At 29.8% G+C, this 22,431-nt stretch overlaps 1 pseudogene; it reads left to right on the forward strand.

The window, feature by feature from the left end:
• Positions 1-2,140: 2,140 nt before the first annotated feature.
• LOC149517327 (uncharacterized) lies at positions 2,141-6,736 on the forward strand (annotated as a pseudogene).
• The last annotated feature ends 15,695 nt before the right edge of the window (positions 6,737-22,431 follow it).

Genomic DNA, 22,431 nt, shown 5'->3' on the forward strand with positions numbered 1-22,431 from the left:
TTCTTAAAGTTGACTATTAAAATATTTTAAGATTTGCTTACTTGTATTATTTTTTAGTAATAAAATTAATATGATTTTGTTAATTTATTGGGTTATCATAGATGTTTATTTTTATACAATTTGTTTATTCACTGCATAAAAAAATTGAGTTTGATATACTCAAATACAAGTTGTTTACATTATTTTTTATCCGATTAGAATGAAAATAGAATGGTGTTTTCTCCCGTTCTCTTAAAAGTATGTCAAGTTCAACTATAATACCTATCATGAAGTGCAGGTGACATACTAGTTGTAATTAATTTTGACTATTTTGACCCTCTTTCCATTTTTCTTTATTGCCAAAGTAGAGTCAAGGTTTTCAATTAGATATGAAAACCTTTCTTATATTGTAATGTAGTAATAACTAAAGCTTACTTGATCTATATTGGTATTTTTGGTAGCTTCTTTCCTTGCAAAGAAGTGCAAAATCTGATTTAATGGTTGCACCAATTAAAACTCAAAGTCAACCTTGAGTCAAAATCATCCCAAACTATAAAGAGTCAGTTAAACAAAATTATGAAAAAATAACTAATATAGTAGATAAGGGAAAGTTTTAAAGAAATCTCACAAATTAGATGATGCAAAATTATTAGGTAACAATGAATAGAAAAAGTTTGCTTTTGGTCTAACCTAGTAGTGATGGCAACATGTCATGACCAAGGTGAGCATGAAACTTTCTATCCCCATACTTGTTTATAATATTTATATTCTTCTTTGTATTAATTAGGTAATACTTTTGTACATCCACCCTTATATCTGACAAATAATGGGTAATCAAAATTCTATCCAAATACATGATTATAATTTTATAAAAATAAAATAATTAAAAAAATTATATATTACAAATGTACATTAAACAATCTCATAAAATCTAAAAAATATAATTTCATTTGATAAAGTGTTATGAAGAATATATTTTTATAATTTATATATTATTTTAATTATAAAAATATAAAGAGAAATACAAAAATATTATTTATATATGTTAAATATCGAGTAATTTGCGGAATAGGTATTACCTCACCTGTCTTAGTCCCTGAACTTGATTACTCAATTATCCTAATTGGATATAAAATTCATTTCATATTTGTCCCTATCGAGGTGGGAAACAAATAATCCAGTGGGTACCAAATAAAATTGTTATCGTATAACATACCTTTAATCCATATTTTGCAAACGAGTTTCTATTCTCAATCTTAAAGTTGTGATTGTCCCCACAAATTATTCTTTTTTTTTTAGATTTGATGATTTTAGATACAAGAAGATAACAGGACATGAAAATAATGAAAAAGTGACATATTTTAAAATTTTGACAAAAATCATATATGAATTTGATAAAAATAAAAAAAAATTGTGTTTGACATATCAGTACAAAATATGATACGATAATTTTTATATTTTATACATATTTGATATAAAATATATCATGATTGATGGCTATACATTTTTTGAGTTTTTGACAATGTATCATAAGGTCCCACTTATCACATTTTATTTGGCCTAATTTGTCCATCTTTATAGGGAATAGAGAAATGATATTCTAAATGACTAAACCCTACATCCACCTATTATTATTCTTTTACTCACTCCTAACATTCATCTAACAACTATTCAATTATAAAAGAAGGAAAAAAACCCAATCCCCACAAAAAGTCCAAGTCTCCCATCTTAGCAACTTCTTCGTCATTTTTTTTCTTTTTTTAAAATACGCCATTAACTCAAAATCAGTTGGTTTGAATGGCACGAAATCCTATATAAACTACATTCACGCACCCAAACTTCTCGATATGAGAAGTTTGCTTAATATGAAGCGCAAACCCCACTTACTTAGGACTCCCAAATAGTAACAGAATAGCACTCACAAAAAGAAAAAAAAAAACATGTTAATGGTTTTTTTTCCAGTGACATGATATGTTATTAATTCAAAACCGCTTGATTTGAGTTAGTGCAAAACCTCGTATAAACTACACTCACGCACACAAATTTCTTTTTGTGGGAAACCATCTTACCTTTTTTTGTCATACCATTTCTATACACTCATTGATTTGTATCCTTTTGATTCTTAAGGCACTGGCATTCATGTCTCACTCATTTCATTGCCATGGATTGGTTTTCTTAGCTTTCAAAAACTAGCCTTGAGCCATCCTTTATTTATGAGTATAGCCTTGTTTTTTTCCCAAAATAAGCTTGAAAAAGAAGATATAGCTTTATTTCAACGATGAATTTCTCCAAAGCATAGGGATATCAATAGCTAAACATAGGATGGAAATTCTAAAGCTTGTTAGCAAAGAGAAATGAGTGACTCCAAACTAGTGTCAAGGTTTTTATTGGTAATCAAAAGAACAAAAAGGTGTTTAGCAAAGTATATCAGGACATTGGTTCACAAAGAAAGTTAGTTCTTGTTATTGTTAATCCAAGGAGTAGGTCACGATATGCTAATAAATGAAAAGGTGTAATGTTGAAGAGAAAGAAGAAGCTGATAATGGCTACACAAAAATGGTTGCAACTTACAAATGATACTCGTATAGGGGTTTCAAGGCTTGCAAGTGCTATGGTTTTCCATTACCAAATGATAGGATAAAATAATCTCAAATAATATTTAAATTAAATATGTCATGCAGTGAAAAATCAAATTATCTCTCTCTTGTGTGAATCTAGCATAAATTAAATAAATAAAGCTAATAAATAAATCTTCAAACCACAAGCACAAAGACACAAGCAATAAGACACAATCAATTTATGTGAAAAACCTTCATAAAACAAGGAGTAAAATCCACTGGTAGAACAAGTAATCTCCACTGTCAAAATAACAAGAATATAATATTCTTTCTAGTTAAAACTAGAGGTATACAATCATAATATCTTAAGATTAAATAATCTTGGTAAAGAAATAATTTTACAAAAGAATATTGGAGAAGTGTCAGCAAATTGAGAGATTAACAAACACCCAACCAAATTAGTAGGTAGAAAACTTATAAATCGATCTCCACCATTCAGACTAAAGAACAATGAGTTATGAACACATTGATAAAAATTTAGTTCAATCAGATAGTGGATTAACCTCAACAAATTGCTTGACTGAAACTACATAAAACCCCATTTTTTCCTTTTTTTTCTTTACTCCGCCACATCTCTTTTGTTTCTTTTTTCAGCCATATAATTAAAACCTTATAACTAAACATGAAAATACTAAAAAGTCCTTAATGAACGGGCTTTGGTTTAGGCCACTTCTACATGGAGGAAATCAAGCCTAACAAATCTCTTTTTTTCTAATTATATGGAGGGAATCGCCATACTAGTGATGGACTGACAAGCTTGAAGTTTTTCCTTTGGTAGCTTTACTAGCTTAAAAGTATTATTCTCATACAAAGACTTCATCTCATCCTGTATGGCATCAACCCACTTTTTCTTGTGTTCATCTTTCATAACCTCTGCATAATATTTGGGTTCTCTCTTGTCAGTTAGTAACATATACTCATCAACAGAATATCATGTGGAAGGCTGTCGATCTCTAATATATCTCATCAGTAAAACTTTTAGTAAAACTTTTGGTTGAACCTTTGATACTGATGATTGTTCATGGGTATCATCACTTTGTGTAGGATTAGTATCAACATCACCTATATTATGTTGGTTATCTTTAACATCTTCAACTTTTGTAGGCACATGTGTTAGAGAAACTAGATCTAAGTCAATCAAACCACCACTGCATCATGAAACTGATGTATTAGTCTTTTAAATATCTTGCATGGTTTAGTCTTCAACAAAAACAATATCCTTACTTTTCATAAGTTTCTATTGTACTGGATCATAAAAATTATAGCCAAACTCATTTTGTTCATATCCAAGAAACACACATTGTCTAGTATTGACATCAAGCTTGGACATCTCATCTTTGGGAACATGCATAAGAGTCTTGTATCCAAAGGTACTTAAGTGATTATAAGACATATCCTTACTTAACCAAACTCTATTTGGAACATCAAAATCTAAAGGAACACATGGTGAGAGATTCAAAACACATACAACTGTACTCAAAGCCTTACCCTAAAAAATTTTTGATAACTATGCTTGTGAAAAAAAACATCTCATTATTTCCATTAGTGTCCTATTTGTGCTCTCAGTTAACCCATTTAATTGAGGAGTTTTAGGAGGTGACTTTTGATGTCTAATACTTTGCTGTCTGCAATACTCATTAAAAGGTCGATGTACTTACCCCCATTATTAGTCCTTATGCATTTCAATTTTAACCTTGTTTGTCTTACAACTAAAGCATACAATTATTTAAACACTTCTAACACTTGGTCTTTCAAATTCAAGGTATAAGCCTATATCTTCCTTGAATGATCATATATAAAAGTTACAAAATAGATAGAACCACTATATGTTTTTATTTTTATAGGACCACAAACATTAGAATATACTAAATCAAGTATACTTGGCTTTTTTTTATGGAGGGGATATCTTAAATGCAACTTTGGTTTGTTTCCTTACCAAGCAATGAACACACTGTTTAAAGGATACATTTTTCATCATAGAAAGAAGATTTATCTTAGCCAAAACCTTCAAACCTTTTTCGCTCATGTGACCAAGTCACTTATGCCAAAGCTCAGTTATATCATCATTATCTACTGCATTGATAATGGAATCAAATATATTAACCTGCATCAAATACAATGAGAAATGTTTCAGACCCCTAGCTACAACCATAAAACCTTTAGTGAGTTTCCATTGACTATCATAAAAAGTGTTGCAAAACCTTTCATCATCAAGCTTTCTTATAGAAATCAAATTAGTACAAATATCGATAATATGTTTTATATTTTTCAAGACCAACATAGTGCCATTATTGGTCTCTAAGAACACATCTTCCATACTAATGGCTTTAGTTTAGCCATCATTACTCACTCTAACACTCTCAAAATCACCAAGTGTGTAAGATGCAAAGTAGTTTTTTCAAGATGTAGCATGAATTATGGCACCATTATCAATCACCCAATTAGTCTCATGACATGCAAGATTAACAGCACCATATTCATATAAAATAAGAAAGTCATCTGTGATAGAGTAACTTTATCAACATCATGACCATCACCATTCCTTTTTTCATTATCCTTGTCACTATTGCTGTCTCTTTTCAACTTTTGATAATATTTTCTTATATGCTTTTTCAGATCACAATAATGACACTAAACATTGGTAATTCTATTGAACTTACTCCTGCTTCTATCTCTGTTATTTGGATTTTTGCTTTTACTCCATTTATTTTTTGTGACTAAGACCTCAAATTGTGAGGAGAAAGCCTATGATTTTTTTCTCATTTTTTCATTCAAAACACCACTTTTAGCCAAATTCATAATGATAATATCATTTAGGATTAAGGTAGATAGTGTTGTTCTAAACATCTCTCATAAGTCAAATAATATACCAAGAAGACATAAATCCTGTATCTCATTTTCAAATATAAGATTCATGCCAACCAACTGATTAATAATACCTTGATATGCATTCAAGTGATTTGTTATAGGAGTTCCATCATAATATTTCAAACTCATCGATTGTTTAATTAAAAATAGTTTATTATCCCCAAGTTTTTGAGCATACAACTCCTTAAGCTTACTCTAAAAAGTGTATGCATGTGTCTCTCTACTAACATGGTTCAAAATATTATCATCTACCCATTGTCTAATATAACTGCATGTCTATCGATGAAGCAAATTTCATTCCGCATTTATTTTATTTTTAGGTTTTTTAATGACAAACATAAGCAAATAGCAATCTTTCACATAAAGTAAGTCTTTCATCTTCTTTTTTCACACATGATATTTTGAACCATTCAATTAATCATTCTACCTGTATTGGCTTCCATTATTTAACATAAAGCACAAATCAAATAGCCTGAGCTCTGATACCATTTTAATAAGATAAAATAACCTCAAACAATATTCAAATAGAATATGTCACGCAACAAAAAATTAAACTATCCTTTTCTTATGTGAATCTAGTAAAAATCAATCAAATGGAGTTAACAAATAAATCTCCAAACCACATACACAAGGACATAAGTAATTTACGTGGAAAATCTCTTCAAAATGAGAAGTAAAAAGATAGTAATAAATAATCTCCACTATCAAAATAATAGGAATACACAGTTCTCTTTAGTTAAAACTAGAGGTATACAACTATGATATCTCAAGATTAAACAATCTTGGTAAAGAATCAATCTTGCAAGAGAAAATTTGTGAAGTTTTAGCAAATTTAAAGATTAACAAACACCTTTGAAATAAGTAGGTAGAAAACTTGAAACCCGATCTCCACCATTTAGACTGAAGAACAATGAGCTATGAACACACTGATAAAATTTTAGCTTAATCGGATAATAGATTGACCTCGATCAAACTACTTGACTGAAACTAGACAAACCCCCTTTTGTCCCTTTTTTTCTCTATTGCCACCGCACCTCTCTCTTTTTTTTTTCCAGCCATATAAGGGTTTAAAACCCTATAACCAAGCAGGAAAGGACTAAAAAGTACTTGATAAATGGGCTTTAGTTTAGGCCACCACTAAATGGACTAAATGGAGGAAACCAATCCAACAAAAATATAAGAAAATGGATGGAGATGAAGATAGATATTGGTCAACAAGTGTTGAAGAGATCTGGTGGGATACAATATTTCATGGTTTGAAACTAACTTGATTTAATGAACATTTTCTCCTGATGTTAAATTTGAATGGTGAGAGATAGAGTTTTTTAGTTTCTTTCACCATATATTTTTTTCGTGTTTTACAAAGATTGGTAATTTTATCTTTTTCTTTTTTAGTGGTGGGTCATGTGAAAGCCAAACTTTGGCACCATAGAGCTTGTTTAAGTCATGAGATTGTTTTCCCTACCTTTTATGTCTTAATCTTTTTATATTTGATAGAAAAGAAAAGCACTAGTAATTAGTATCTTTGGGAAAGACTGAAAAAAGCCATTTGTAAGGAATGAAAATATGTTATAAAAAGAAAGCATGGAATTATGAATTAAAAATGATAATTTATTGATCTTAATTTCACTTAGTTGATTTAGTTGATTTATAATCATTCTAAGAAGGGATATTTAGTAGATTTAAAGTTGAACTTTCAACACTTATAACCTTTTTAATTTGCTGGAGATAAAAGTAGAGATATTATAGTTTCATGTCACCTAAAATTATACAAAAAGCCTAGTAACCTAGAAGGAAATGTGTTTCTTTTCTTTTCCTTTTTAATTGGGAAAGAAAATTACAATATTGTTTTACCTCATTGGATAGGTGGTATTGACACTCTTTACAATGTCTTGGGAAATGAGATTCCTTTGACAAAATTTATTTGCTTTGCTGCATTTCATTCACTTTAGAATCAACTATGGGCAACCAACCTAAAAATTTTAAGATTCATATCAGATACAGTAAAAAGGTCATACCTAAATACTATGAAAAAGATTATGAATCATGCTTTGATGCCTAGTTTTTCTCTCAAAAGAAAGTATCTTTTTTTTAGGTAACCATAAGAATCCAATAACTTATGTATCAATTTCATTAAGTTCAATATTAACATTTATAAATCTTTGTTTAATTTAGAATGCAATGATACATTAGAGCCAACATTCCTAAAGCTAAAAGATAATAAAATAATTAAAGTAATGAATTTAATCAGACATCCCTCTATATGATCACTAAAGGGAATTAAACTAAAAAAGTCATAACAAATATATAAGCACTAAGCTCATCAAACAACTTTACTAGGGATAAACTCAAAACTACAATAAAATTTGCACTTGTTATGATGACAACATCCAGCTAATGTAAGTGATTGCCACCATTTTTATTTTAGGGATAATAACTTCCAACTTTCAACTGTTTGAAGCTTAAGGGGATGACGAAATAAACTAAAAAAATATAGCATCTGACGAACTGGTTGTATTCTAATTGTCAAAAATATGCTTAAGATATTGCCTAGCCTACAGATACTAGCTAAAACAAAAAAGGTGAACATGAAACATTTAGGGCCCAACTAGATGAACTTCTTTACTTAGCAACTTTGGCATCTTAAACTAAGGGTTAATATTACAAATAGTTCTTAAATTATAATGAAATATTTAATGTGATACTTAAACTTTAAAAATCTCTAATGTGGTATATGAACTATGAATATATTAACTAATATATTATTCACCTCTAACATAGTTTGCTCCAAATAATGATAAACAAATAGTCTTTCAAGTATTAACATTAGTTAATATATTTATAATTTAAGTATTACATTAAAAAATTTTAAAATTTAAGTGTCATATTAATATTTTACTATAATTCAAAAGGTAATTGGTGACATTATCCCTAAACATAACAACAAGCAGACCTAAGAAAAGAAGTGTGCTTATAAAATTGCCTATAAGCATGAAGTTATAAATGATACCAAAATATCTCAAGCCAAAAATTTCAGATGCCATTGGAACAATGAAAGAATATTGAAAGTTGTAACTGACACCAAGCAGAATAGTTGAAACACTAAGAGCTAATGAAAATTGAATAAATGCTAAGGCCATAACTATTAGCTTGTAAGACATCCACAATGTTTGATGAATCACCCACTTATTTCACTAAAGTACACATGTCTTACTTTTATCTTGTTAGAGATATTTTCAAAATAAGTGAAAGATTAAATGGAAATATAACTTAGTAAAGTTAATTAAAAGTTAAAAAAAAAATCTAAAGACTTGATAAAGAAGATTTACCTATAGAGTAGTAGACTACTACCCTAAGGGGAGTCGATTGCCTTATTCATTTAATAAAGAGCAATTGATTCCTAACCTAATGGTAGTTGACTACTACAACTGGAAATCAAGACAGTTAGTTGCTTAATCTAAAGGTAATTAATTATTTGATTTAGAAAATCTTTTATTTTACAAAAATATAGAAGTAGTCAATTGCTTTCATAATAAAAACATTCTATCATTGCATAGAAGTTGATTGCCATGAAGATGAGTCGACTACTATCAAGTCAGTAACATTCTGGAATCTAGAGAAATCGATTGTCTTATGGTGGAATTGATTGCTTTAAGAAAGATTACATTATGGAAATTCAAGAAAGTCGATTGCCTTATAAAAAAGTCAACTGCCCTAATGTACATAAGATTCTGGGACTTGGAATTACAAAGGTGTAGTCGATTGTTTTAGTTTAAAAGTTATAATTTTTTAATGAAACATTAAGTTTCTATTGACTTGGTTTATGATTTTTCACTTGGTAGTTATTCACTTATAAATAAGTGTTTGTAATTTATAGATAGATGTCTTTTTAATCAATTAACCCAATTAGTGATTGAAAACACAATTAATGAGACATGACTTTTGAATTAACTCTCCATAAATAGAAGGGAATAGAACACATTATGACATACAATTCACATCTTCAAATTTCTTGTCTGTCATTTTCAAGTTATAGTCTCTTAGAGTTAGTTTGTTGTAGAAAACTTAGCCTAAGACTAATATTTTCGATTCTCTACAAGAGTATTTATTGGTTAGATATTCATTAATGTAAAGTATTTTCGAATAAGAGTTTTATTATATCTTATAGATTATTTGACAACACCTATTGCATCCCTAATATTGGTGGGGACAAATAAGTCTAAAGATAAATGACTCTTAGAGCATGCCTTGAAGCATTCTAAATTTAAAGTTGGTTATTTCGATTCTCCATTCTTGAAGTCTACTAGTGCTAAAAGACTCATAAAAAAGACACATTTACAACAACGTATCTAAGTGCATAAATATGAAAATCCTAATTGTTAGGGGGATTTTTTATCGCTAAAAGGGTAATATGGACTTTTTGCAATAGAGAATGCATTATTAACCAAGCAAGGCAATCTTGTTATTTTGACCTAAGCTAACGTGTAAGGCTGACTTGAAGTCTTAGGACCCACATCAACTTGGCCACCTTAATTTACTACATGAAGGCACATGAAAATGTTGACTTGTTACCTCCTAATTGGGTTGTTGACTGCTAGATTAGGTTAGGCTAGCAACATTAGCCCTAACCCTACTACTTAGAGCTGTAGTTACCCTTCTTGACATTCTCACCTTATAAGTATAAATAACCCTTCTCTTTTAGGTACTATTCATTCAATTCCTTTCTCTATTTTCTTAAGTTTTATCTCATTCTTTTTCTTTTCGAGCACTAATTTGAGCATCAGAGTACAAATGATGGAGAAACCTTCAGCCTTTGTTACTAACCAACTTTTACCTTATGATTTTAGGTTCTCATTCTTGCTAAAACAACTTAGCACTAGCTTTTTTAGGTTTAGAGGGCCTTTGTTTATATTAGCCAAGTTAATCATGGCACCAAAAAAGAGAGTTGCTAAAGAAGGAGATAATGCTACTGCGGTTAGAATGGATCGGTTCAAAGCCTTCGCACAATAACTACAATCTCTAAAAGAGATGATACAAACCTAACTTCCCTAAATACCCTAAAAGAACTAAACCTTATGGCCTTGAAAAACCTACCAATAAAAAAATTACCTAATCATGATTACAATGTTACCTCATTTGCCCCTGAAGAAGATGAAACTCTTTGGACCTATTATGCCACCAATATCTAAACACACCACCACCTAAAAATCTAAATAAGACATCCTAAAACCATAAATAAATAAAGACTTAAAAGCTTAGATGGAGGTAATGAAGAAAGAATTGAAGAATAAACTTTTTACTTTTGATAATGAGCTCAAATTTCTAAAAACTTCTCCATTCATTAAAGACATTAACCGAGCTCTACCACTAAAAAAAATTCAAAATGCCTACTTTGAAAACCTATGACGATACCATTGATTCATTTATCACGTTGAGTTTTATAAAACTAATATGTTAATACAAAGAGATAAAAAGTCTTTTATGTGTAAACAGCTCACTACAACGTTCAAGGAGGTAGCTTAATCATGGTATACTAGCTTGGAACTAAGATATATCTTAACATTCATATAGCTTGGTCACTCATTCTTAACCCACTTTGTCAATAGCCTGTAAATACAAAAGACTACATGAAGTTTGATGTCCGTCCACCAAGGAAGAAATGAATTCTTAAAAAAGTATGTCACACGTTTTAACATTGAGAGTCTTTAAGTTAAAGATTTAGAGTACACTACAGTTGTGACTACCTTGACAAGTAGGCTGAATGATAAGGAATGCCACTTCAAGTTTACCTTATCCTTGAAGCTATTAAAGACTCTAGCCAACTTGTTTTTATTTATCGAAAAGTACATCAACATAGAGGCTACCATAAAAACAATCTAGGTGAGAGAGACAAATTCCCTTACTTCAGTCATAAAAGATTAAGGTAAAGCAATAATCCTTTAAGAAAGAAAATCTATTGAGAGGTACTTTAGGTTAAAGAGTCTGAGCAAAAAATATAGTGATTACATTATACTAAATACATCTTAATAGAGGATTCTGATACAATTAGAAAAGGCCTTGAGCTTAGGTGGCCTAAGCTATTAAGGTAAAATAGCAAAAGTAACCTTAACCAAAAGATATACTTTTCATAGATATCATGGTCACAATATTGAGGAATGTATTGACATGATAAATGAAATAGAAAACTTTATCAAAAGTGGTTGGTTGAATAGATTTATAGATAATAGAATACAAGGACAGGGGAGGAGAATTTCAGAGACATAGATAGAAGAGAGTAGCCAAGAAAGAACCGAGATGAGAGAAAAAAAGGTGATGATTGGGGTAATACTGATCACATGCCTAGGCAAAGGTATAAAAAAAAGAAGTGATGTAGACAACAGACCCATTATAGGTATTATTAATGTTATAATTGGCGAGACCTTGACATGAACAAAAAAAAGTATGATAAGAAAGTAGTTATGGCTATTGGGTCCACGACCAAGAAACCAACAAGTTGGAAGGATAAGCTAGTCTCTTTAAGCTCGAAAGATTTAAAAGAAATCCAATTCTTACATAATAATGCCATTGTTATAAAGTCGTGATATACAATTATATGGTGAAAAAGATTTTATTTGACAATAAAAGCTTAGCTAATGTCTTTTAGTATTCCATTATGCTAAAGATGATGATCACATATGAGATGCTAAGGCCCTTCAAAACCACTTTAATTGGTTTTAAGAATGAACAAGTCCCAGTAAAAGGTACTATCATGTTATCGATCACATTAGAAATAGATCCAATGATAGTCACCTTAGTTATTAATTCATGGTGGTAGATGTCCCCTTAATATATAACATGATTTTGGAATGGTTGAGCCAGTTTGTTATTAGAATTGTTAGCTTAGCTTTTCACCTTAAAATTAAATTTTTTACTCTTAACAAGGTATGAGAGGTTTAAGAAAACCAATCCATAGTAAGACAATGTTATGTTATTATCGTAAAGGAAAGGATTAGAAAGTAGAGTAAGAGCTCCTGGAGACCAAGGCTAAACATGGAACATAGGTTAAGGTAGTGGTAGGAAAAATAAAGGTCAAAATGTTCAAAAGTAAGAAGCAAGAACCTACTAACTAGGAACTAGTAGGGGAAGTAATGAAAAATGCTCTTTTAAGAGCCAAAAATCAAAACAATGTTTTAAGCTTGTAATTTGTAAATTTTTTTTTGCAACTGAGCTCTTAAGCTAGTACTGAATATTTTGAGCGAAGTTATTAAGCATGTTCCATGCATACACTACCAAATGAATTCTTTCAAAATTCATATTAGCATATTAATACATGAATTTATTTTACCAATTAAGTGAATTAATCAAATACATAATAATTCACGTCAAGAATTATGCTTCTTGTAGGAATCAATCCCAACCTAAGTGAACGAAAAAAAAAATTGATCAAAGGCCTGAAAATGATATCACCAACTAGAATTAGCAGAAGACCTCATACTTGTGCCATTTTTTGAAAATAATCAGGAAAATTGTATATAAATAGGAACCAAGTTTGATAAAATTTTTTTTGTATATTTACTAAGAGATAATGCCGACTTATTTGCATGAACCCTATCAGATAAGCCCATAATTGATCTTTAACAATGGTTCATGATTATATAATGACCCAAACATAAAACCAATTTGACCAAAAAAGAGATGTTTTCGCCCCCAAAAGGTAAAAAGCCATTGAGGAAGAGGTTGACAAACTATTGAAGGTTGGATCCATAAGGGAAGCATATTACCCTGAATGGATAGCCAATGCAGTAATGGTGCAAAAACACAATGAAAAATGAAGAATGTGTATTGATTTCACCAACCCCAATAAAGCTTGTCTAAAGGATAATTTACCTGTACTAAGTATAAATCGATTAGTAGATGATAGCATCGAACATGGTTTGTTTAGCATCATGGATGCATACCTAAGGTATATTCAAATCAAGATATTGAAGTAAGATGAGGAGAAAATAGCTTTTATAATTGAGAAAAAGGCTTTTATTGATATAAAGTGATATCATTTGGGTTAAAAAATGTAAGGGCAACCTACAAGAGATTGGTCAACAAAATGTTCAAAGATTAGATTGATCAAAATGTTGAGATATATAGTAAAAAGCGAGAGCTTTGATGAACTTTTGAAAAACCTAGAAGAAATATTCAACACCCTAAAAAGGTATAATATGAAGCTCAACCCAAGTAAAAACACCTATAAAGTTATGTCAGGCAAATTCTTTGGGTATATGATCAATCAGAGGTTAATGGAACTAACCCAAAAAAAAGTTGAAGCTATTATGGACAGGAAAGCATCGACTTTAGTAAAATGTATAAAGATTAATAAGAAGATTTGTAGCATTGAACAGGTTTACATCTAGGTTGGCAGATTAGTGTTTACCATTTTTGAAAATATTAAAAAACATATCTAACTTTTAATGGATGCCACAGTGTTAAAAAGCTTTTAAAAATTTAAGGAATTCCTCTTCTCTTTTTTTATATTATCAAAACTGAGGCTTGACAAGGGTATTATACCTTTACATTGTAACAATAGATCAAGCTATTAGCTCAACACTAATTGAGAAGAAGAAGGAAAGTAAAGGCCAATATATTTTGTGAGTAAAGTATTAACTAAGGCAGAATTCAATTATCAAAAAATAAAAAAACTAGCCTATATTTTTAATCTCACATAGAGAATGTCTTAATTGATTAACCTCTAAGGCAAATCTTATAAAAACCTGAACTATCAAGCAAGCTGATTAAATGAGCAATCGAGCTCAACGAATATGACTTACACATATTACCTTGATCAACCTTCATATCATAAGTACTAGCTCATTTTATTGTTGAATGTACCTCAATTGGGCTTGAAATGGAACCTAGTATGGTTGATAGTTAGAAATAAAAGACATGAAAACTTTTTGTATATAGGTTAGCCACTAATAAAGAAAAAGCTAGCCCAATTCTAATTTCTAAAATATGTAATTTTAGTATGCATTGAAGTTTCAATTCAAGGTTTCAAACAATAAGGCAAAGTCTGAAGCACTAATCACGAGTCTAAAATTAGTAGCCAAATATGAAAGCCTCTTTATGCATAGTGATTCATAGTGGTGGTCAAACAGATGAATGAAAAGTTTGGAGCCAAGGAAGGAGGAGTAGAGAAATACTTGGTCAAGGCCTAAGTAAGGAAAATACCAAGGTTAGAGAATATATTGGCTAACTCATTATCCAAGTTAGCATATGAGGTTACAACAGATAGCTCAGCATATGTCTTGGTTGAAAAATTAATGGAGAAAAGCATTGATGAGAAACAAGTCGACCAAATACAAAAAAAAGGTCATGGATGTCCCTAAGTAGAGTATATTTGGTGATAGGAGAATTACTTGAGGACAAAATTCAAGCAAAGGCCTTAATTAGAAAAGCTCCTTGGTAAACCATCATTAATGGGAAGTTGTGCATAAGATCATTTAATTTACCATATTTGAGGTATGTAGATGAAAAAGAAACAGATTATGTACTCAAAGAGATCCATGAAGTAATCTATGAAAATCACCTTAAACCTCGATTGTTGGCTTATAGGGTGTTAAGATAAGGGTATTACTAACCAACCATCAAGAAATATGCAATCAACCTAGTTAATAAGTGTAAAAAGTGTCAAAGGTTTGCTAATGTCCAACATTTACCCTCGATTGAATAACTCTTATAATTAAGTCCATGGCCTTTTAAGCAATAAGGTATCGATATGCTTGGACCATTCACCCTAACCCCTAGGCAACGAAAATTCATACTATTGGCTATTAATTACTTCACCTAGTGGCTGGAGTCCAAGGTAATAGCTACCACTATAGAGTTTCAAGTTGAAAAATATGTATGGAACATAATTTATCGATTTGGTCTACCTTGGTCCATAATAACAGATAAAGGGAAATAGTTTGAGAATTTAAAGTTCAATGAATGGTGTTCAAACCTTAGATTGACCTAAAGTTCACCTTGGTCACACATTGTAATCCAATGTCAGGTTGAGGCAGTAAATAAAACTATACTTGAAGTTTTAAAGAAGAACTTAGATGATGCCAAAGGAAAAATGCACCGAGGAGCTTCCTAGAGTGTTGTGGGTATTGAAAAACACTACCAAAGTTCCTTTTGAGTAACCCCTTTTAAGTTGGCCTTTGAGACGAAAGCCATGGTTCTAGTTGAAGTCATAGCTTTTCAGTTGAGCTAAGTGATGAAAAAAGGGATGAAAAAAGCCTTAAGGGGCAATTTAGATTTGACTAATGAGCAAAAAGACCTTACTTTGACAAAGATAGCAATTTATTTGTAAGAGTCTCTAGCTATTACAATAAAAGAGTTCAATGAAAGAATATGCATAAAGGTGACCTGTTACAAAGTTTAATGAAAAAAAATGCATAAGGGTGACCTGTTACATAGAAAAGTGGAAGCCTTAAGAATCAATGATAGAAGAGGAAAATTGGTGCCGAACTATGAAAGTCCATATATAAAGAAGAAAGTTGTCTAACCTGAAACTTGTAGATTGTAAGACTTAAATGGAAATCTCATCTTAAGGATGTAAAATATGTATAATTTAAAAAATTGTTTTCATAGTGGCTTTAAACCAAGGAAACTTGTAATTATTTGGTTTGCTTGTACTAGTGAAGTCCAAGGTAAATAAAGCTTGAAGTATAAAAACTTTTTATTAACTTTTTCATTTGAAGTTTAAGGTAATTACTTATCTTTTAAAATGTTGAAAGACTTAGGTAATTGATTATATTTTAAAGCTCTTGTGAAGTTTCTTACATTAGAGTCGACCTTTCACTTGGTAGTTATTCAATTTCCATAACTACAATGATTAAGCTAAAAAGTTAAAGTAGAAGATAAAATACTTATGCTTGAATGAACCAAACTCAAAGATCAAAAGAAAAAATTTCATTAATCAGTGATAATATTACAAGTTACATATTGTCGTAATGGTTTTGGGGACCATTAGATGAATTTGAAAACAAAAGATAGAGTTGCCATCAATCTTTTTCAGCTAGGTGTGATTGGTTACTTATGTAAACTTACATTCTTAATAAAATTTTAAAATTAGGTAAAATTTATTAAAATGATAATTTTTGAGTCTGCAAAAATAGTTTGGGTTTAGAAATCAGTTATGCATTGAGAAAGATAAGCACCCTCACAGCGTACGTTTAAAACGGTACTAATTAATTATGTGTTATCTTTTAATATTGAATAAAATGGTTTTAATTTTTGGTATTTAAAATTTAATTTTCTTAATTTTCTTTAAAAATATATTTTTATTTTTTAGTATGCTAGAAAAGTAAATAAGAATCTTTCATATTAAAAAAGTCTTAAATATACTCCAATACTTTGGCAATATTAAAAGAAACCATCTCACTTAAGAAATCTTTGAGAATCACTACTTGGAATTATCCAAAATCCTATCCTTGGTGGCTAATATTTATTTCTAATCTTTATGCTAAAAAAACCATAAAGTAATAATGTCTATAATTTTTAAAAAATAATATATATTTTTAACAAATCATTTCTATGCCAGTTGAAAACAAATGAGAAATCTTTATCGATAATTAATCTAAATGCTTTAATACATTGACAGTATTTTAGATAAATTTTCTTACCTGAAGATTTCAAAAGAATCACTACTCGAATTTTTTTTTAATCTCATCTTCAAAGATTTTTCATTTACTTTAATATAAAACAAAACATGTTATAATATTGTTAACTATAAATTTATTTTTATAAAAATGCATATTTTTATATAAGACTTCTTAAATTCAAGAAAAAAATGATAGCATGAAGATTTTTTTTTGTCTTGAAAAGAAATTTCTAAATATTTCAATACTTTGATAATTTTTATAAGACTTTTCTTACCTAGGGAATTCTCAATAGTCATTACTCAAATTTCCTAGAGCCTTATCATTGAAAATTTCATTTACTTTTTTCTTTTTTATTTAATTTAATTTATTGTTTATTCTAATTATTAATCTTTAATTATACCAATTTCATTACTAAAAGAGTCATTACATATTATTATTAACATCTAAAATAGATAAATGAAAATTTTTTGTATTGAATATTTTCCTAAATACTCCATTACTTTAATAGTATTTTTTTTTTAGAAAAATATCATCATCTAGAGATTTTAAAGAATTACTTGGACTTCCTTAAAATTTTATCATCGAAAATTTTTATTTATTACTATTAACACTTGTGTTGCGTAAATAAAATGCCAAACATTGATTAAAGTATGAAAGATTAAATTAAAACAAACCTATGAATCTAATTAAAAATGTATAAAATTAAACTTGCAACTAAACTTAAACTACATAAAAATATACATATAGGCATGATTAAACTTAAACATACATGGAAATAAGTCTTCATTAGGAACAAAATAGATGCTTTATAGTTTAAAAATTAATTTATTAGAGAATTTTAACTAAAAACCTAAACTTAACTAACAAAAGAAAAGCAAAGTATCATATGCAATTTAACAATCTCATCATCATGGCCCTTACGCCATGGCCCTTTTGCCACCTATATGGTGTTAATATTATGGCTGTGTTTTTACTAACAATGGGACCACCTTTTGTACTACATCATCAATAAAAAGTTAAAAATTTAAACATTCCTATAAACAAAAGGCACAAAACCTAAAACTAGGCAATTGTTGAGATTCTAAACTCATGCAATTAAAACATTATTATGCAAGAAATGAAGACAAGACTTTAAGATTCTATAGAATTGGTACCCCAAGACAAACATTATGAAACTAGCTTTAAGAAAAATATATAGACAGTCCATGTTTCTTTCCATTTGATAATTGTTCTTCTGCTAAAATAAAATCATATGATCATGGACACCAACCACCATCTTTTGTAAAAGAAAAATACTACAAGGGCTTTCGTGTAGAAAAAACATAACCATGCAAACAAAAAAAATGACACCTTAAGTACATGCAGCAATCCATGCAGAAAAATAAACAACAACAGTGACCATTTTAAGCTTTAAATTTTAAATAACAAGCATGGCAATCTTTATAAAAATGATAAAGCTCGTGGCTTTTAGACATAGACCCATACAAAAAGAATAAAAAAAAAATAGCATGCGCAAACAAGATGGAGTTTTAGACATCTATAAAAGATAATGCAAAAATAATAAACAAAATTTTCTCTTTGTTGTACATTATACCACAACAACCCAACAAGAAGGTGCCTTAAACTTTTTTATGCATGAATTAAAACAATCCCTAAGACTCAAGGAAAAGGTTCATCCTTGATTGGTTTTTCTTTGTTTCTACCTCCAACTAGGTTCAAAATTTTTGAAGAAAAAAAATGAAAGTTGGACCCATAGTTGCTCGAAAATCAATAGCATTTTGGTTTAAGCTCTATTCTCTCCTAGGTTTTAAAAAGGCACCAACTTTCTTTAAAAAAAAATTTTTTTTTCATTACGCAAGTCAAGAAAGACACACCATAATAGGGACCTAAGTTTCCTAGGTTGTAAAGAGAAAATGGCATTGGAGTTATTAGAAAGAACAGAGCTTTCTAAGCTCAAAACCTTTTGAAGCTTTTATTTGTTCCTTAAACCAAAAAGTTTTTTTTCTTGTTCTTCGTGTTTTCTAAGTAAAATAAAAATAACCTTTTTAATATCACAATTGGTAGACATGACAAAGAAGAACCTTTATAGTCCTATATACAAAAACCAACAAAAGAATGGTAACCCCATCAAGTCCATGGACTATTTTAAAACTATCAACTAGCAAGTAGTCCCCTTTATGTTTATAAACCATAGATGAAAAGCATCAATACACCACAACCCTATATAGAAATATACCAATTTTTTAATGCTAATAAATCAACCAAGAAGGGTATGAAGTTACCTTTTTTTTTTATCTTTTAAAGGCTGGCTTTTTCGTAGGAAAGCACCTACGTTTCTCCTCTATAAGGCTTCTTCTTTACCATTTTTCCTTAGCTCCCTAACCTCCCCCTCATTTTTCTTTTTCCCCTAAAAAAAAAAAAAAAAGCTCCTCCCATATCTTTTTTTTTTAATTCAATATAGGTCAAGGGCCAAAGTTCTTTTTTTTTTTTTCTCAATGAGCAATCTTTAGCCATTGGATAAAGATTCCATATGAGATCTACTGGTCCCCCATATTCACTACAAAAATTGAATTTTTATAGCTTCTAAACCAAATGAAAAGATCATTTTACTCTTAGTACAAAGTTTTCAGTATTTAGGCCATTTTCTTAGAAATCAATGGTCCCATGCTCATTTTTTATATTTTAAAACATCAAAAATCATGAAATATTATAAATTTGAGATTTAAAAATTTTTGTGAAAATCTGAACTCTAAAAGGCAAAATAATGAAAATACCCATAAGGGGTATTTTCATAATTTCACACCTCACTAAGCATTATTGTGATTTCAAATGCACTAAAAATCATGAAATATTATGAAATTGAGATTTGGAAAGTTTCATGAAAATCCAACCTTGAAAAGGTCAAATTACGAAAATACACCTAAAATGCATTTTAGTAATTTCACACCTCCCAATGTGTGATTTTGGTTTTCAATGCATCAAAAATCAATAAAAAATATTTATCTATGATCTGAAAGTTTTTACAAAAAATCGATCTTAGGAAGATCAAATTACGAAAATGCCCCTAAAAGGCATTTTCGTAATTTTGTACTTCTCCAAGTGCAATAAAAAATTTTTAGTGTTTTAAAAAATCATAAATTTTAACTTTAAACCATATTGACTCCAATAGTTTGTGTATTTTAAGGATTGACCCTAGTCCTATCCATTTTGACCAAATTATGCAAATTTAACTTTATTTGACTAATTTTAACTCTATTGACCAAGTTTGACGGGATTTGACTATAGTTGACTTTAGGGTTTACTTGCTTTATTTATTCTTTATTTTTTATGCATCCATGTGAAAAGGTATCATCTATATAAATCTCATGCGAAAGAGTTTGATAATAACTATACCAATTTTTTTTTTTGTTTATTACAGGCCTAAATATCGATGTATTTTATGGGCTCTTAAAGAGGCATTTTTATGGGGCTTCAAATGGGTTTTGTTTGAGTCTTTAAATGGGCCAACTTGTGGGCTCTTTATAGGTTATGAATGAGCCTAGGTTAATCATGTTAAAAATGTTTCAGATAAAATTTGGTGTCTACACATATATATAAATATATATATGAGAAAAAAAAGTACATAAAATCCTATCTTCTCGTCATACCTCAACAAGGCGTATCGACTTGAGCTAGATCATTTGCATTTTCATTAGCTTCCCCAATTCCCTAATCAGTCTGAATAACAATAGCTATTTTATCAATTTCCATTTCTTCCTTATCCCACTGCTTTTCATCTTGACTTTTTTTCACAATTATGACTTGCTTAGACCTGAAATTATTGATGTCAATCATTGAAAGATAGAGGTTAGCATAAATGCAATTCACCTTTTTAACACTATGTCAAAGAAGCTGAACACTTGCTCATAAGCAAAGCCAATCTGCATGTTATAAAAATTGTTAAACTGAAAAAAGTTTTCAACAATTTGCTATTATGCCCCATTAGAAATTTGAAGCTCACTATTTTTCACCCCGATTGAGGTTTCATTATTTAAGGTTAGACTGCTACTGCAAAGACTCAACCGTGGCTCTCTAGACTAACATGTCTTCAAGTTTTTATCCTCAACTTTTTTGTTGAGCTTATCATTTGTCTTTTGATATTCGACATTAGAAAGCTTGTGCTTCTTAATAGTCTAGTAAAGAAATTCGTATAATTTTTCATATCTTGCTTAGTCTTGATAAAAAGAGCGAAAGCTCTATACGAGTATAGTAAGGCCTAATCTATATTTTTAAAAGTAGATTGCCAGAGCTGATCAAAAATTGCATAAATAAAAAATCGAGCTTGAAGATTAATCTCCCATAAATAATTTTTAAATTAGAAGACCTATTTATAACAAACCTTTTTTTTTGTTTGACATAGTGACCTTAACAATCTTCTTTACCACCTTAGGATTCTTATAGGTATTCTCCAAGGAGTCAAACTTTATGGTGATGGAAACCCTTTTAGAAAAGGGTTGGAGTTTGATAGCTCAGACAAAAGATGAGGACTTCATCCTTGGTTTTTTTTTTAGGCTTCTTAGCCATCGTTTTATGAATGAGCTTTTGCATTGTTGTAGGGCTATTGCCATGACCTAACCTGATTATAGAGGTAATGGGTTGATGATCTTGATCCCTTAAAAAGGACAACTGAACTGAAAAAGAGCTTTGCCCTATCTCGTCCTTAAGGAACCAAGGTAAATCAAGCCATGTCAATGCCCATTGACCCCTAACTAGTCATATCTACCATTAAAATAAAAATTAAATTGAGAGTAAAAAAATACTAATGCTAAAAGGTTCATTGTGAAAAGTTAGTAAGAAAATTACTATAGTACTTTATCTTCCTAATAACACTAAGAAAAGTCAACTTATTCACATCTATTATTAATTTTTGTTTTTAAGAAAATCATTTGTTATGTCTCGCGCCCTAAGCTTGCCATTAGTCAGAAGACCCATCTTAACTTCTTTGAACAAGCTCGACCTGTTATTTATTTCCCAAACCCTTTTGACGTTCTCGATATAGAGGAAAAGGACTTTTCATGTTTTTATTGAGCTTGGGCAGTTATCAAAAATTCTTTTTGAATGGCAAGTTGTGATATAGTATTAGCTCTTATCATGATGATGCTTATTAATGGCCAAAAATTATTTAAAAAGGTTTATGGTTGGAAGAAAACCTAATTCTTTACAAAGAATTATAAAACCTGTTATGCATCTAAAAAAATCGAGGGTGAGCTAAGTAATAGTTAGATTATAAGCCAAAAGAAGTTCAATAATAAATAAATGTAAAGGAAAGCTAAGATCAGCTACAATGGAATCCTAGTACACATAAATCT

The sequence above is a fragment of the Durio zibethinus genome, chromosome 8 (genome assembly GCF_047325235.1).
Source record: "Durio zibethinus cultivar Kanyao isolate XHJ-2024 chromosome 8, ASM4732523v1, whole genome shotgun sequence".
Lineage (NCBI taxonomy): Eukaryota > Viridiplantae > Streptophyta > Magnoliopsida > Malvales > Malvaceae > Durio > Durio zibethinus.